The sequence below is a fragment of the Mesoplodon densirostris genome, chromosome 7 (genome assembly GCF_025265405.1).
Source record: "Mesoplodon densirostris isolate mMesDen1 chromosome 7, mMesDen1 primary haplotype, whole genome shotgun sequence".
Lineage (NCBI taxonomy): Eukaryota > Metazoa > Chordata > Mammalia > Artiodactyla > Ziphiidae > Mesoplodon > Mesoplodon densirostris.
Genome location: NC_082667.1, coordinates 118,036,705 through 118,052,099, shown reverse-complemented (window position 1 = coordinate 118,052,099; position 15,395 = coordinate 118,036,705). Strand labels below are relative to the sequence as shown.

General features: G+C 41.0%; 1 protein-coding gene across 4 annotated transcripts in view; it reads right to left on the bottom strand.

The window, feature by feature from the left end:
• Positions 1–15,395, bottom strand: part of FAM118B (family with sequence similarity 118 member B) — a 56,441-nt gene that overhangs the window by 39,662 nt on the left and 1,384 nt on the right. The gene's annotated exons all lie outside the window — the stretch shown is intronic.

The following is a 15,395-nucleotide window of genomic DNA, read 5'->3' as shown; positions in this document are numbered from 1 at the left end:
TGTTTGTAAGGAGATTACCAAAATAGGAGGCCATTGGTCTGACTAAACTGACCATAGCTGATATTCAGACCCTGATAGGAATTTTGGAAGAGGCCTTCTCCCCTAAGCTAAACAAGGAAAGGTAAAACTTTCCAACATAGGTGAATGGGTATGTCAGTCCTTCAATATCAAGAGGGTCAAATAATTTAAAACTTGACTGGTCAAGGATAAATAGAAATCTTAAGTGTCTTTTCTGTAAACACTAGTAAAAAGGGTTTAGGTAAGTGACCTTGATTTGTTCCATCTGCCAGAAGCCAAATTTGAGTCCAACCTCTTGTAACTGATGCATTTTATGGTGTACCTGTCTCAGGACTGAAATTTTGGAATGGGAACTACTACGAGGTCTCTGTTTGTGTGTTCATATGTATCTATACGTGTCTTGTAGGTGTACGGTACTGCCAAAAATTCATTCATGAAAGAGCTCTACTTAATTGGCTTTTAAAAAATTAAGCGCTTATGTAAATACTCAGAAATAGAAAATAAAATGGACAGAATAAATTTCAGGTACACGTCATCTGGAAAATATTCAGTATTAAACTGATATCCAGTATTGAAGGTGGCTTAAACTTGCTGGTTTCATTAATATAGACATGTCTTTAAAATCATCAATGTTGAGTATACTTCTTTTGTACCTAGGTTTACTAGAAATCAAATAAAACCTTATTCTATCTGTTATAAATCTGTCAACAAGAAAAGTAACTCAATGTGAAAAAAACACTTTTAAGGAAAGTAAAGTGCATGTTTTCAGTAAAAGAAGGTGGGAAGAATGAGAAAAAACAAACTGAAAAAAGTTGTGCATGATAAGATTTTCTGAGAAATGATTATATTTAGTTGCATAAATGAATTTGTTGGGAGTGGGCTGGGACAAGACTAGATTCGGTTTCTCCCTGCAAAGTTTTCTTCAAATGCTGCTTTTAACAAGCGATAGTATGAGTTTCTTTGCCTTTAAGTGATCTGTATTTACTTTTGAGATCTTTTGTAACTTTGGTTAAGAAATAAATATTGTCTCACAGTGACCTATGATCTTATTTGACCAAGTGTTTGAAAACTTTTTGACAAACTTCCCAAATATCAAATTTTAATTACGTTTCTTTTGATTTCCAGGTAACTTTTGGGGTACTTTAGAGGGGCCCTGAGGCATCTCAAAGAGAAATATTTAACTAGGATTATTTGGTACATTAAGTGAAATGTAATCATTTGTAATTCTGGTTATAGTAACCAAGTTTCTTTATCGATTACACTGTAATTGATGTTTAACCATGCCGTTTAAGTCTTTTACCATTTATAGATACTTTTGCACTCTGATGCTGTTACAAAAAGTGCTTCATCATCAAGGGGATTCATAGAAAGGCTATGGAAGCTGTTACAACAGTTCTATACCAAGATGAGGATTCCAGCCTATACTGACTTAAAACAAGGAGCTGTCCTGCCCCTGGGGCCCCTAGATCAGGCATCCAGAGATTTTTACTCCCTGACAGGCAGGGTCGACGCCTCTACTCAGCCTTGAAGCAGTTGTAGAGGAGGAATCATCGCCCTCCTGCTTCCCGTAAGAATATGGGACTAAAATCTCTGAGGGGGGAATGAAACAGGAGGGAAGGGGGCAGGGCACAACCTTTGAAAGAATAACATAGCCTGAGGACATGACATAAACTGATTAGAACCAAATGGGTCCAAGATGGCGGACAAGTCGACTTCCACTACACTTTGAGCCCCAGTATACACTCACTGTAACACACCAGTAAGCTAAATGACACAAACACAGGCGCCATGACAGTTCCAAGGATAAATAAGGATCAAAAACTGGGCAGTGGCCCCATTCCTGGAAATCCCCGCCCCTTCCCTAAATAGCTGGAATACTCCTCCCACTCATTAGCCTATGAAATTACCCACCCCTATAAAAACTGACAACTCCATACCCTGGTGCCTTTCTCACCTTCTGAGATGGCCCACACTCTGTCTGTGGAGTGTGTTTCTCTCTGAATAAATCCACTTCTTACCTATCACTTTCTCTCTCACTGAATTCTTTCTGCAATGAGACATCAAGAACCTGAGCTTCCTTAAGTCCTGAAACCAGGTGTGTGATCTCAGTTGGAAGACCGTTGGTTTTGGCTGGGTCCGAGTCCCAGCCACGTGGGTTCAAGTCCCAGTCTGGGTTTTGGCCAGGTTGGAGTCCTGGCATGTGGGTTGAAGTCCCAATCTGAGGTGCACAGTTTCAACTAGTGACCACGAAGAAACACTGATAAGGTAAGAAAACGCTGAGAGTTAGGTCTTGATCTTAAAGAGGCTCGTGGGATGCCGTGAGCCAGGCATAATGAGGAGGACACGCTCTGCTGATGTTTGCTCCTCGTCAACCCTGTATACTTATGCACATCCAACAGCAAGTCCAGGACAGAACTGTTAATCTCTGTATTCTTCTCCTTAACTCAGGTTTCTCTCTTACATCATGCATTCTTATTCATTCCTGCTCTATTTCTTTCTTCTGTTAACCCCAGAAGACCTGTGTGACCACGAAGGTGTACTTTTTATTGCTCTTACTCCCCTCCCTCTGGCCCTTACAAATGCTGACCCTTTATTCCCAACTTATAGTTAGACCAACTCCCGTTCAATGGGGACGTCTTCTGTGCCATTTCTTTGTGACCTCTGGGGCTCTAACGCCTGGTTGGGAGACTACCTTGGAAGCGATAGTATCGAAAATTGTAAGTGCAAATCTTGACTAAATTGCATGGTGGATTTTGACTTAAGAGTGGAATTCTGGATAGCTCGGGAGTTAGAGACGTCACCTCAAGCTTGTCTGAAATGGGTCAGGCTGCATCAATCTCAACCAATACCCCTCTGGGCCATATATTCCAGGACTGGGAAAGATTTGGACAACAGAAATTAAAAGGAAAAAACTTAGTAGGTTATGTAATCAGGTTTGGCCACCATATGAGTTAGGAAATTTAAAATGGAGTGAAGTACCCTATGGTCAAATTTTCACGGCCTTGTATCTAGGCAATGGAACCCAAAAGGGATTCAAGGAGTGTGTAGCTCGGGAGGGATAACTCTAGGAAGGACAGAGAGGACATTTTAACTGGCTCACCCTACAGAGCTGTGGATCCCAAATGAACGTGGATCCCTCCTCCCCCGAGATACAGGCCCTTTTGGCTATGCATTTCATAGCCTAGTCTGACCCAGCCATCAGGCACAAAATTCAGAAAACAACTCCTGGTCCTCAGACTCCAATGAATGACTTGTTCTAATTGGGTTATTTAGTGTTCAGTAATAGGGATATGGCCCAAAAGGCTGAATGCTCCCAGAGAAATATGCAAAAGGCCCAAATGATTGCAGTGGCTTTGTTCGTTCAGAGACCACCAAAGGGGAAGCCGGCTTTTCTGGACCAATCTGGCCTTGGTAGACCATAAGGCCCACGGGTACCCATACAAGGCCAATGTACCATGTATGCACAAAAGGGGCACGGGAGGGAAGATTGTGATCAATGTGCCCATTGCAAACAGCCAGGGCACTGGAAGAAGGAATGCCCCAGGTGCCAGAGAGCGATGGGGGCCCCTCGGCCACTGATGGCTTTGCGAACAGAAGACTAAGGGGGACAAGGCCAAAACTGGCTCTGCTTAGAGATACCATCTATGTAACTAATGTAGGGCCTCCGGTGGTCATCAATGTGGCAGGGCACTTGACAGAATTTCTTATCGACACTGGTACAACCTTCTCAGTCTTAACCCAAAGGACTGGAAACCTTAGCAATCATAGGGAATACGTAATGGGGTTGTCAGGGAAGAGACAAGGGCACACTTTCCTGGAACGCCTTTTGTGCAAGATCAATGGCCAGCTGTTTTTACATTCCTTTCTGTTTGTGCCTGACTGTCCCATCCCTTTAATAGGAAGAGATTTATGAACTACGTTAGGGGCCACTCTGTTTCTCGAGGGGCAAGGGAACCACCCTCATCACCAAATGGTTCTAACACAAAGCAAAAAGGAACAGATAAAACCTGAAGCTAAAATAGAAGCCTTAGGAGACCCTGGAATATGGAATATTGAGGTTCCGGGCTTGGCCAAAGATATCCAGCTGGTGATTATTAAGTAAAAAGGGTTATATAGTGTCTAAATATAAGGTACAAATTTCTTAAACCTAGGGAAGATCCTCAAAAATGTTTGTAAGGAGATTACCAAAATAGGAGGCCATTGGTCTGACTAAACTGACCATAGCTGATATTCAGACCCTGATAGGAATTTTGGAAGAGGCCTTCTCCCCTAAGCTAAACAAGGAAAGGTAAAACTTTCCAACATAGGTGAATGGGTATGTCAGTCCTTCAATATCAAAAGAGGGTCAAGTAATTTAAAACTTGACTGGTCAAGGATAAATAGAAATCTTAAGTGTCTTTTCTGTAAACACTAGTAAAAAGGGTTTAGGTAAGTGACCTTGATTTGTTCCATCTGCCAGAAGCCAAATTTGAGTCCAACCTCTTGTAACTGATGCGTTTTATGGTGTACCTGTCTCAGGACTGAAATTTTGGAATGGGAACTACTACGAGGTCTCTGTTTGTGTGTTCATATGTATCTATACGTGTCTTGTAGGTGTACGGCACTGCCAAAAATTCATTCATAAAAGAGCTCTACTTAATTGGCTTTTAAAAAATTAAGCGCTTATGTAAATACCCACAAAAAGAAAATAAAATGGACAGAATAAATTTCAGGTACACGTCATCTGGAAAATATTCAGTACTAAACTGATATCTAGTATTGAAGGTGGCTTAAACTTGTTGGTTTGATTAATATAGACATGTCTTTAAAATCATCAATGTTGAGTATAATACTTCTATCGTACCTAGGTTTACTAGGGGTCAAATAAAACCTTATTTTACCTGTTATAAATCTGTCAACAAGAAAAGTAACTCAATGTGAAAAAAAACACTTTTAAGGAAAGTAAAGTGCATGTTTTCAGTAAAAGAAGGTGGGAAGAATGAGAAAAAACAAACTGAAAAAAGTTGTGCATGATAAGATTTTCTGAGAAATGATTATATTTAGTTGCATAAATGAATTTGTTGGGAGTGGGCTGGGACAAGACTAGATTCGGTTTCTCCCTGCAAAGTTTTCTTCAAATGCTGCTTTTAACAAGCGATAGTATGAGTTTCTTTGCCTTTAAGTGATCTGTATTTACTTTTGAGATCTTTTGTAACTTTGGTTAAGAAATAAATATTGTCTCACAGTGACCTATGATCTTATTTGACCAAGTGTTTGAAAACTTTTTGACAAACTTCCCAAATATCAAATTTTAATTACGTTTCTTTTGATTTCCAGGTAACTTTTGGGGTACTTTAGAGGGGCCCTGAGGTATCTCAAAGAGAAATATTTAACTAGGATTATTTGGTACATTAAGTGAAATGTAATCACTCGTAATTCTGGTTATAGTAACCAAGTTTCTTTATCGATTACACTGTAATTGATGTTTAACCATGCCGTTTAAGTCTTTTACCATTTATAGATACTTTTGCACTCTGATGCTGTTACAAAAAGTGCTTCATCATCAAGGGGATTCATAGAAAGGCTATGGAAGCTGTTACAACAGTTCTATACCAAGATGAGGATTCCAGCCTATACTGACTTAAAACAAGGAGCTGTCCTGCCCCTGGGGCCCCTAGATCAGGCATCCAGAGATTTTTACTCCCTGACAGGCAGGGTCGACGCCTCTACCCAGCCTTGAAGCAATTAGAGAGGAGGAACCATCCCCCATCTGCTTCCCATAAGAATATGGGACTAAAATCTCTGAGGGGGGAATGAAACAGGAGGGAAGGGGGCAGGGCACAACCTTTGAAAGAATAACATAGCCTGAGGACATGACATAAACTGATTAGAACCAAATGGGTCCAAGATGGCGGACAAGTCGACTTCCACTAGACCTTGAGCCTCAGTATACTCAGTGTAACACACCAGCAAGCTAAATGACACACCCACAGGCACCATGACAGTTCCAAGGATCCATAAGGATCAAAAACTGGGCAGTGGCCCAATTCCTGGAAATCCCCGCCCCTTCCTGAAATAGCTGGAATACTCCTCCCACTCATTAGCCTATGAAATTACCCACCCCTATAAAAACTGACAACTCCATACCCTGGTGCCTTTCTCACCTTCTGAGATGGCCCACACTCTGTCTGTGGAGTGTGTTTCTAAGTAAATCCACTTCTTACCTATCACTTTCTCTCTCACTGAATTCTTTCTGCAATGAGACATCAAGAACCTGAGCTTCCTTAGGTCCTGAAACCAGGTGTGTGATCTCAGTTGGTAGACCGTGGGTTTTGGCTGGGTTCAGTCCCAATCAGGATTTAGGCTGGGTTCAAGTCTCGGCATGTAGGTTCAAGTCCCTATCTGAGTTTTACACAGTTTAAAAGCTACATGCAGTGAATTCTCAGTCCCCTGAGTTCTTCCTCTGGCCTGGCACAATTATATTCTGTATATGCTGGTAGAGTTTAAAATGAGTGGAACTGTACTAGTCACAGCAAATCCACTGCTTTGCAGTCACAAGTTGTTGAATTTTCATGTTAAAATACCTGTTAAATGCCAGGCATTGGGCTAAAAGTGATACTATTACCGCATCCAGTTCACCTCCAACAAACACCATGTAGTGTTTACAGTGAGCCAGGCACGGTTTTCTGCACTTTACAATGTTCACTCCTCCATGAAGCAGACACCATCACCATCACATGTCACAGATATCACAGATAGCGGAGGCACAGAGACATTAAGTAACTCAATAGCAGTCACATGACTATTTATTACACAGTAGATACGGGACGCTGATGCCAGAGTCCACGTTGTAGAGACACAACTCAATACTGTCTCACCAGAGATGACTTACGTCATACCCTTAAGGGCCAAACCCTTGAAAAGTCTCCATCTTTTAGGGGCAACGGAACTGTAAACATATACTTACCATTATGGCAAAATTCAATGAAATAGTTCGGACTTATCTTCCTTTACCTCTTGGAAGCATGTGACACTTAATTCCATTCTCATCTCCCCTGGATACTGTGTTTTCCTGGCCTTCCTCCCAACCCTGGAGGGAAAGCTCTTCTTCCTCTGCCCATTCCCTGAATGTGGACTGTCTTCATGGCACCATCCGAGGCTCTCCAGTTTAACCACTTTACCTACTCCCTACTCTCCCCACCCCACTTACTCCAATGGTTTATGAGGCCAACTAAGTGCTAATGACTCCCAAATCTGTATCTTCAGCTCAGATCTCTCCTGTGTTTCAGACCCATGAGAGACCTACCCAGAAGTTTCACTACAGCCCTTCAAAACTCAAACATACTTTTAGACAGTCCTATTTCAAACTTAAAGATCAAAACACAGTTCAAAAGCCTGCTCCTTATCATGTGTTGGAGGTCTCTGAATGGCAGGAATAATCTCTGGGAGATAGGATTACATACAGGTGACTATTTCCTTCTTTCTGTCTCAAGCACCAACACAAGTATTCATTGATTTTGAAAGAACTGTCATCTACTTTAGGAAAGTTCTTGCAAGTGCCTTCCCTGGATCAATCTCAGTAATCCCTTAAGAACAAGAGAATGATGGACCAGTGGGAACATAGGAAAGTGGCTAAGCTTGTAACTGTAAACTAGCTGATATTCCTTTCAGGGTATTTGGATTTCTTCCTAATAAAAATTAACTGAAAAATATTCTCTTTGATCTGTAAATGAACTGAGTGATGAAAGCATTGTTTAGACCTGAAACAAGAATCTGAAAGCTCCAAAAACAGGTTACTATCTGCCACAGAGCCCCACCAGAGCTAGAAAGACTAGGCTGACTTAGAAGAAACAGCTTTAAAAGCATTGCTTTGCAGAGCAGGTGGCATCAGTCTCAAAAAGTGGCCAGTGAAAACAATTAAGGAAAAAAGATAGATGAGAGAAAAACAGTTTAGGGAGACCTAAAAACATACTTTCATAAAGAGCGAAGGAGGTCAGTGCAAGACTGAGGAGTCACAGGGAGAGACAAGAGGGCTGGATGGCCTGGGCCCCGAGGTGTGGACAATGCATGGGGGCGGAGGGAGTTGGGGAAAGCACTTCTGTTTTCTGAGAAAACGAACAGGTTGCACGTAGGCACCTGGGAATACGTTTAGGGTACAGCGAAGTAGAAAGAACAAGTGATCCCATTTGGTTCTGTGGAGAAAAGCAGTTTTCAGGAGGAACTCTTGGAGCAAGTGTAAGCATCCTGGTTTCATGCTGACATCAATTCAAAAAACTGTATTCTTAAGAGTTTGCCCCTGCTTTTACACCACACGTTTTCTTATATATAAATCCCCTTCGGGTTTTTTTTTTTTTTTTAACTTTTGTTCCTTCATTTACCTTAGTGTCTTAGTAAAATTAACTTTTTAAAATACTAAGTACTTGTGGATTCACCCAAAGAGCAGCAGAGCATGTTTCTAGAGCAGAAGAAAGAGAGAAGCAGTGCATTTCTAGTGACTGAGGCCAGTGGGCGAGTTGGGGTGATGGGGGAACCGGAAGTGAGCAGAGGGCTGGACCCTCCAGGTCCCTGTGGACATGCCTTAGTGGGGTCTAGAGAGCTGTGGTGAAATGCTAAGTTCTTATCACATTCATTCTGGGAACAGATCCCAAACCTGCTCCAATGCGGAGAGCAGGAAACTGAAAACTATAATGGGCTCTCATTAAAGCTGTCATATGCATATGACAAGAATGGATATTATGAAAAATGATCAAAGGAAAAGAAGAGATCAAGAGAAAAATCACAGGAATCAGAGAAGAAAATGTCCCAGGATTGAAGGACATGAATTTCCAGAATGAAAGGGTCCACTGAGCACTCAGAATAGTCAATGATGAAATACCTGCACCAGGGTACATCATCATGAAACTCCAGACCACGAGGGATAGAGAGAATACCCTCAAACTTCCAGTGAGGGAGAAAAGAAAAACCAAACCAACAAAACAAGGTTTCGTAGAAGAGGTGTGAACCACCACACCTCCAGGGCACTTACAGATACCGGGAAGTACAACGAGGCCTTCAAAACTCTGAGGGAAAATTATTTCTAACCTGGGACTCGATTACACTTCCAAACTATCAAACAAGTTTGTGGGCAAAATAAAGTCTTTCAGATACTTCTTAGGATGTAAGGTGTGAGCCAAGAAATGGGACGGCGTGGGGGCCAGCCCAGGAGGAGAGTAAAGGTCAGTTCCTGCATGATACCGACAGGAAGTAGCAAAGGGGGGAGGAAGATGATGCAGGGCTCCAATAGAAAACAGAAGTGATACATGTGCACCCAGAGATAATGTTACTGATGTGAATGTGATTAATATGCTAGAGCATTTGGAAAAAAATTAACATAGGTAAGTGAAATAACCAGGCAAAGGTGAACCTACACACATGGAACAGCAATGCAGGATCACCTGGCTCAACCAACGGTGGACGACATTTGGGCAGAGGTATAAATACAGGAGTGTCTGCTGGGCGGGAGGGAGGGAGGGGGACTGATTCCTGGGCCCTAACTCAGCATTCACTGAATCAAAATTTCTAGAGGAGTGATCTGTAGCTTTAAAAGTACCTCAGGTGATTCTTATCATCAAGCAAGTTGGGGAAATGCTGACTAGTACTTTGGGGTCAGTAAACTCAGAGTGGATTTGGTTTTCTGAGTCAGTTAACAGTGCAGCTCTCTTTATAACAGCTAGTGTAAGTCATTTTCATTAAACCAACAATATCATTAGAGCAAACACAGCATATTCCAATCACTAACAATTAATACACACACACACACACACACACACACAATCCACATCTTTTTATATGGTCGATTAATCTATGACAAAGAAGGTAAGAATTCACAATGGGGAAAAGACAGTCTTGTCAATAAATGTGTGGGGAAAACTGGACCGATACCTGCAAAAGACTGAAAGTGGGCCACTTTCTTACACCATATACAAAGATAAACTCAAAATGGATTAAAGAGTTAAATGTAAGACCTGAAACCAAAAGCTCCTAGAAGAAAACATAGGCAGTACACTCTCTGACCTTGGTTTTAGCAATTTTTTTTTGGATCTCTCTCCTCAGGCAAGGGAAACAAAAGCAAAATAAACAAATGGAACTACAGTACATCAAACTAAAAAAAGCCTTTGCACAGTGAAGGAAACTATCAACAAAACAAAAGGCAGCCTATGAATAGGAGAAGACATTTGCAAACAACATCAGGTAAGGGGTTAATACCCAAAATATACAAAGAATTCATACAACACAACATCAAAAAAAAAAAACAAAAAAAAACAACCTGATTAAAAAATGGGCAAAGGACCTGAATAGACATTCTTCCAAGAAGATATACAAATGGCCAACAGGCACATGAAAAGATGCTCAACATCGCTAATCATCAGGGAAATATAAATCAAAACCACAATGAGATACCATCTCATACCTGTCAGAATGGCTATCATCAAAAAGACAAGAAGTAGCAAGTGTCTTTATGGTGAGAATGAGAGAAAAGGGAACTCTCGTGCAGTGTTGGTAGGATTGTAAACTGGTGCATCTACTACAGAAAGTTGTACAGAGGTTCCTCAAAAAATTAAAAACAGAATTGCCATATGATCCAGTGATTTCACTTCTGGGTATTTACCCAAAGAAAAAACACGAATTCGAAAAGACACATGCACACCAGTGTTCACTGCAGCATTATTTACAATAGCCAAAATATGGAAGCAAACTAAGTGTCCACCAATAGATGAATGGATAAAGAAGATCAGGTGTGAATTTCTGAATTTCTCTAGGGATCCTCATATCCTCTGGCTTTTGTCAACATGGTTGAATAATCCCTCATTTTCCATTGTCCATGTTCTGGAAACATAGTTTCTAGGTTCACCCTTCCAGTGTATATTCCTTTTCCCATAAGACACTTGGTCATCTTCATTTACATAAATGCTACAAAATACATAGCTCTTTAAGATGTTGAAAATGCTCCAATGTAACATTCTTGTTTTACAATCATAAAATGCTGACTAATAATGTGAGTACCTACTACACAGTAGGAACCAGATATATTTATCTTGCTGCTCATCACAACAATCTTATCAGGTAGGTATTATTGGTTCCACTGCACATATGAAGAAACTGAGGCTGAGAAGATTAAATGCTTGTAAATAACAAAGCGTGATGCAAATCCCAGTCTGTTTTTGAAGCTCATGCTGTTTCTAAAATACTAAGCCTGCCTCATTTCCTGCAAGCACTGGAATTTCAGCGATCTTCAGGTTGTTTACTCCACCCCCTTTCTTGGACAAGAAATTTAGGGTACAAAACTTTGAAGTGATTCCCCTAAATGGCAGAATGAAACCAAATTCCATAGCTCTTGACTCTTACTCTATTTTTATTCTACAAATCTATGCACTGATGCTATACTAGGTGCTGGACAGGGCTAGTATTTACTGACTGTTGTGGTCTCTCCCGTTGCGGAGCACAGGCTCCGGACGCGCAGGCTCAGCGGCCATGGCTCACGGGCCCAGCCACGCCGTGGCATGTGGGATCATCCCGGACGGGGGCACGAACCCGTGTCCCCTGCATCGGCAGGCGGACTCTCAACCACTGCGCCACCAGGGAAGCCCCTCTACAGTGCTTTAACCTGCATTAACTCACTCAATCCTCATGGTGGTCTTAGGGTAGATATTATTCCCATTTTACAGGATAAAAAAACTAAAGTGAGAGAGATTAAGTAACTTGCACAAGGTCACACAGCTAGCAAGTGGCAGAGCTGGATCTGAAACCCAGTCTGCATGACTCCGAAGTGCAAGCTCTTAGCATCTCCAAGGTTTACAGTCCACATTATCTCTTTTGAATGCCCATACGGTTTTAGTCTAATTAAAAGTGTACACATTATGTGTGGACCCTTCTTTCAACCTGATGATTCAAGCAAATGAAGTGTTAGAAAGTGAGACCAACAGGAAAATCTGTACACTGACTGGTTGCTTGGTGATACCAAGGAATATATTTTTTAAGGTGTGATGATGGTATTGAGGTTATGTTGAAAACTAGTTCTTATCTTTGACAGATACATACTGAAGTGTTTACAGATGAAATGATTATTTCTGGGATTTAATTCAAAACCATCTGGGAGTTTGGGGTGTAGAACAAGACTGGCCCTGTGTTGGCTGGATGTATTAGAAGCTGGCTCATGGGTACATGGGGTTTATTAGAGTTTTCTCTATCATGTAAATGTTTGAAAATTTCCATAATTAAGAAAGAATGCACACACAAAAAAGAAAAAGATGAGAAAAACCATGTTATTTTAACAGTATTTGGGAAACAGAAATATGAATGATTTTCCCCCACTCTACTTTTTGTATTTTCACATTTTCTATATTACTTTTATAATGGAAAACATAAAATAAGCTACTCAAAGAAATTCCCCCCCAAAAGAAATTCCCTATCTTCTAAAAATAGGCAGAGCAAGTCTGCCCATAATCTAATGAGGTCAAAGCATCATGACAAAAGCATTTCCCACCCCTTTATCAGTTAACTACCATTCACAAAAAAAAGGCCACTTTTTAAGGACAAGTATGGTCTTTAAATATTAAACTAGCCAAGAGCATAAAGGCACATAAGGGCAAAACAGATTAGACACAGACTTAAGGAAAATAATTATGGTAACTAGACTTGTGGCGGTGACCATTTATTTGGTAGTATATATAAATGTTGAATTATAAAGCTGTACAACTGAAACTTACATAATAATAATTTAAAAAAGAAATTAAACCCCCAAACCAGATATGGTCAGGTAAAAATGGGTTACATTTCAAGGGATAATTAATATATAACATGCTTTGGTTTAAAAAAAAAAAAAAACGACTAACTAGTGATACAGTTCCTCTTGATAGGCAGAGTTTGGGACAAAGACTTTGAATGTGTAATGCTGACCTTCCTAAGGGTCACATGGGCCACAGGACAGGGATCTCCTCGCCAGTGTATGGCCAGGTGGGGATGGGACAGCCACAGCTCACAGGCCAGCTGTCTTCTGTGGGTCACCGCCAGTTTTCCTCAGTGACACAACAATAATTTCCATGTGTGTCACAGTATGAAAAAAGTTTGGGAAGCAGTGATTTAAGCTAGACCTGCCCTGATCGTTGCTCAAAAGCTGAAAAAAAGTGAAACAAGGGGCAACAGGACAATGGAATCTCTTTGAAATGCTGGCATGGAAAAAAGAACTAATACACATGGTATAGGTCGATACCATTGTTTTCTAATTTTTTTCTATCTGCACTCCTTTCCACAACCCACCTAGGAAATCTGAAGGTGTATTCCAGCAGCACTAATGAAGTAACCTCCAAACATAAATGTTAGCTCAGTGGCATAAGGTTAAATTGTGGGGACAGGATTAAAATCCTGGTTCTCTGTGCCAATGCTAAATGTACTCAAGGTAACTCTGAAATAAATTCCACTTGTTAAGAAAGAGAAGCACTTAAGTGTCAGTGGAAAATCTTGATAGAAGCTTAGAGCTAGTAAGGATCTTCTTTTTTTTTTTTTTTTTTTTTTTTTTTTTTTTTGCGGTACACGGGCCTCTCACTGCCGCGGCCTCTCCCGTTGCGGAGCACAGGCTCCGGACGCGCAGGCCCAGCGGCCATGGCCCACGGGCCCAGCTGCTCCGCGGCATGTGGGATCCTCCCAGACCGGGGCACGAACCCGTGTCCCCTGTATCGGCAGACGGACTCTCAACCACTGCGCCACCAGGGAAGCCCAAGGATCTTCTTTTAAAAGACAAATAACTGAAGCCCAAATTACTCAAGTTCACAAGCAGCTGAACCGGGACCAGTCCCCAGATCTCCCAGCTGCCGACAACTGCTCTTTCCAGGGCACCTCCAGAGAACTGCTAATTGCTTCTTTGAATCTCTCTAAAACCATAAAACAATATCCAAGTACTTCCTGCTCCTCAGGGAAACTGAATCGCTGGTTAATCTGCAACTAGCAAATCGTTGTTCAAGGAACCAGAATTTAACCTCATGCCATTAATTAACCTTAAATTTGGGATATTTAGACACAAGTTCTTTTATTAGTCCCTGTTTGTATTTATGCAATAAAAAGAAGGCTTAGTTGTTCTTGCACAGGTTAGAAAATATCCTTAAAAACAAATTATCAAGTTCTTCTTTATATGGTTATGGGGGGGCACATATTATGATACATCAAGATCTAGGTAGATAAGCCACGTTTGTACTCTATAAGAATGAAGACACCACTAATAGAATTTCCCTCCTTATACTGAGAAAACAGTCCAGATAAGAAGAGTCCCCAACCAAAAAGAGAATATGAGATCAGTGCAGAAGTGGAAAAATGAGCTATCTAAAACAGCATTAACTGAATGAGGAAGAGAAAGGAGGCAATATGTATCTTTACATAAATTCTTGTGTACTGAGAGCAACTCTATTTCAAATCAGCAAGTGGCCAGACTCAAAGGATAAACGTTAAGGAACCAAACTTCTGTAGCCACATTGGCTAAAGCTGTACTGTGATACCAAGCAAACAAACACTCTGAATTCTTCAAACTTCTCTTACAAAGTTTCAACAAGAAAAACCTAAAAGTTCCTTCTCCAGAAAAAAAGAGAACAGTGTTTTTATGCCTAGGCACTATAGTGTGTGCCTTGGGTTAACCTGAAACCCAAGAACACAAGCTCTGTGTCACTGACAATGACATCTGAGTTGGTTCTTCATTTTGTTTCCTGCCACAGAAGGCCAATTCTGCAGGAACAGGGGTCACTTCTTGAATGCCATTAAGGACAGGTTAAGGCAGAAAAAGGTTCCCCAGCACCCCCCCCAAAACCATAAAAGTTCTACACCTAAAACAGGCTTGTAATTAATGTAACGATACGAATTTAAGTCCCGATGTCCAAATTTCAGAGTCCCTGGAAAGGAGCCTTCACATACTTACGTAACACGTGATGTGCGACTGCTTAGTGAAATTAGAACCTGGGGCTGGGACATTATCAGTAAAAGGTAGTAATTCTCAACTTCTCTAGATCTGTGTCTTTCCTGGGAATTTGCAGGGGAAAAAAACAGTAGGAGAGAAGCTGTTTCTCAATCTCCCTTCAAATTCTTCACATTTATACCCTGATCACCTCTCTTATTAGAGAAACATACAAAGGTCTTCTTTTCCCCTCTTTACAAATACATGTACTCCTACCTCCATTCTTTAGGTCAAAAATGGACAGAAATTAGATAATTCAAAATGTTCAGACACACCTAACCCATGCCTCTGATGCACTTCAGCCAGCCAAGGGATATTTGTGAGTTTATTTGTGAGTTTACTCTGTACCAGATGCGGGGAATAAAAAAAATGAATGAGTCCTTAAGGCACTCACAGTTCAACAGCAGCTGTCAATAGCACATCT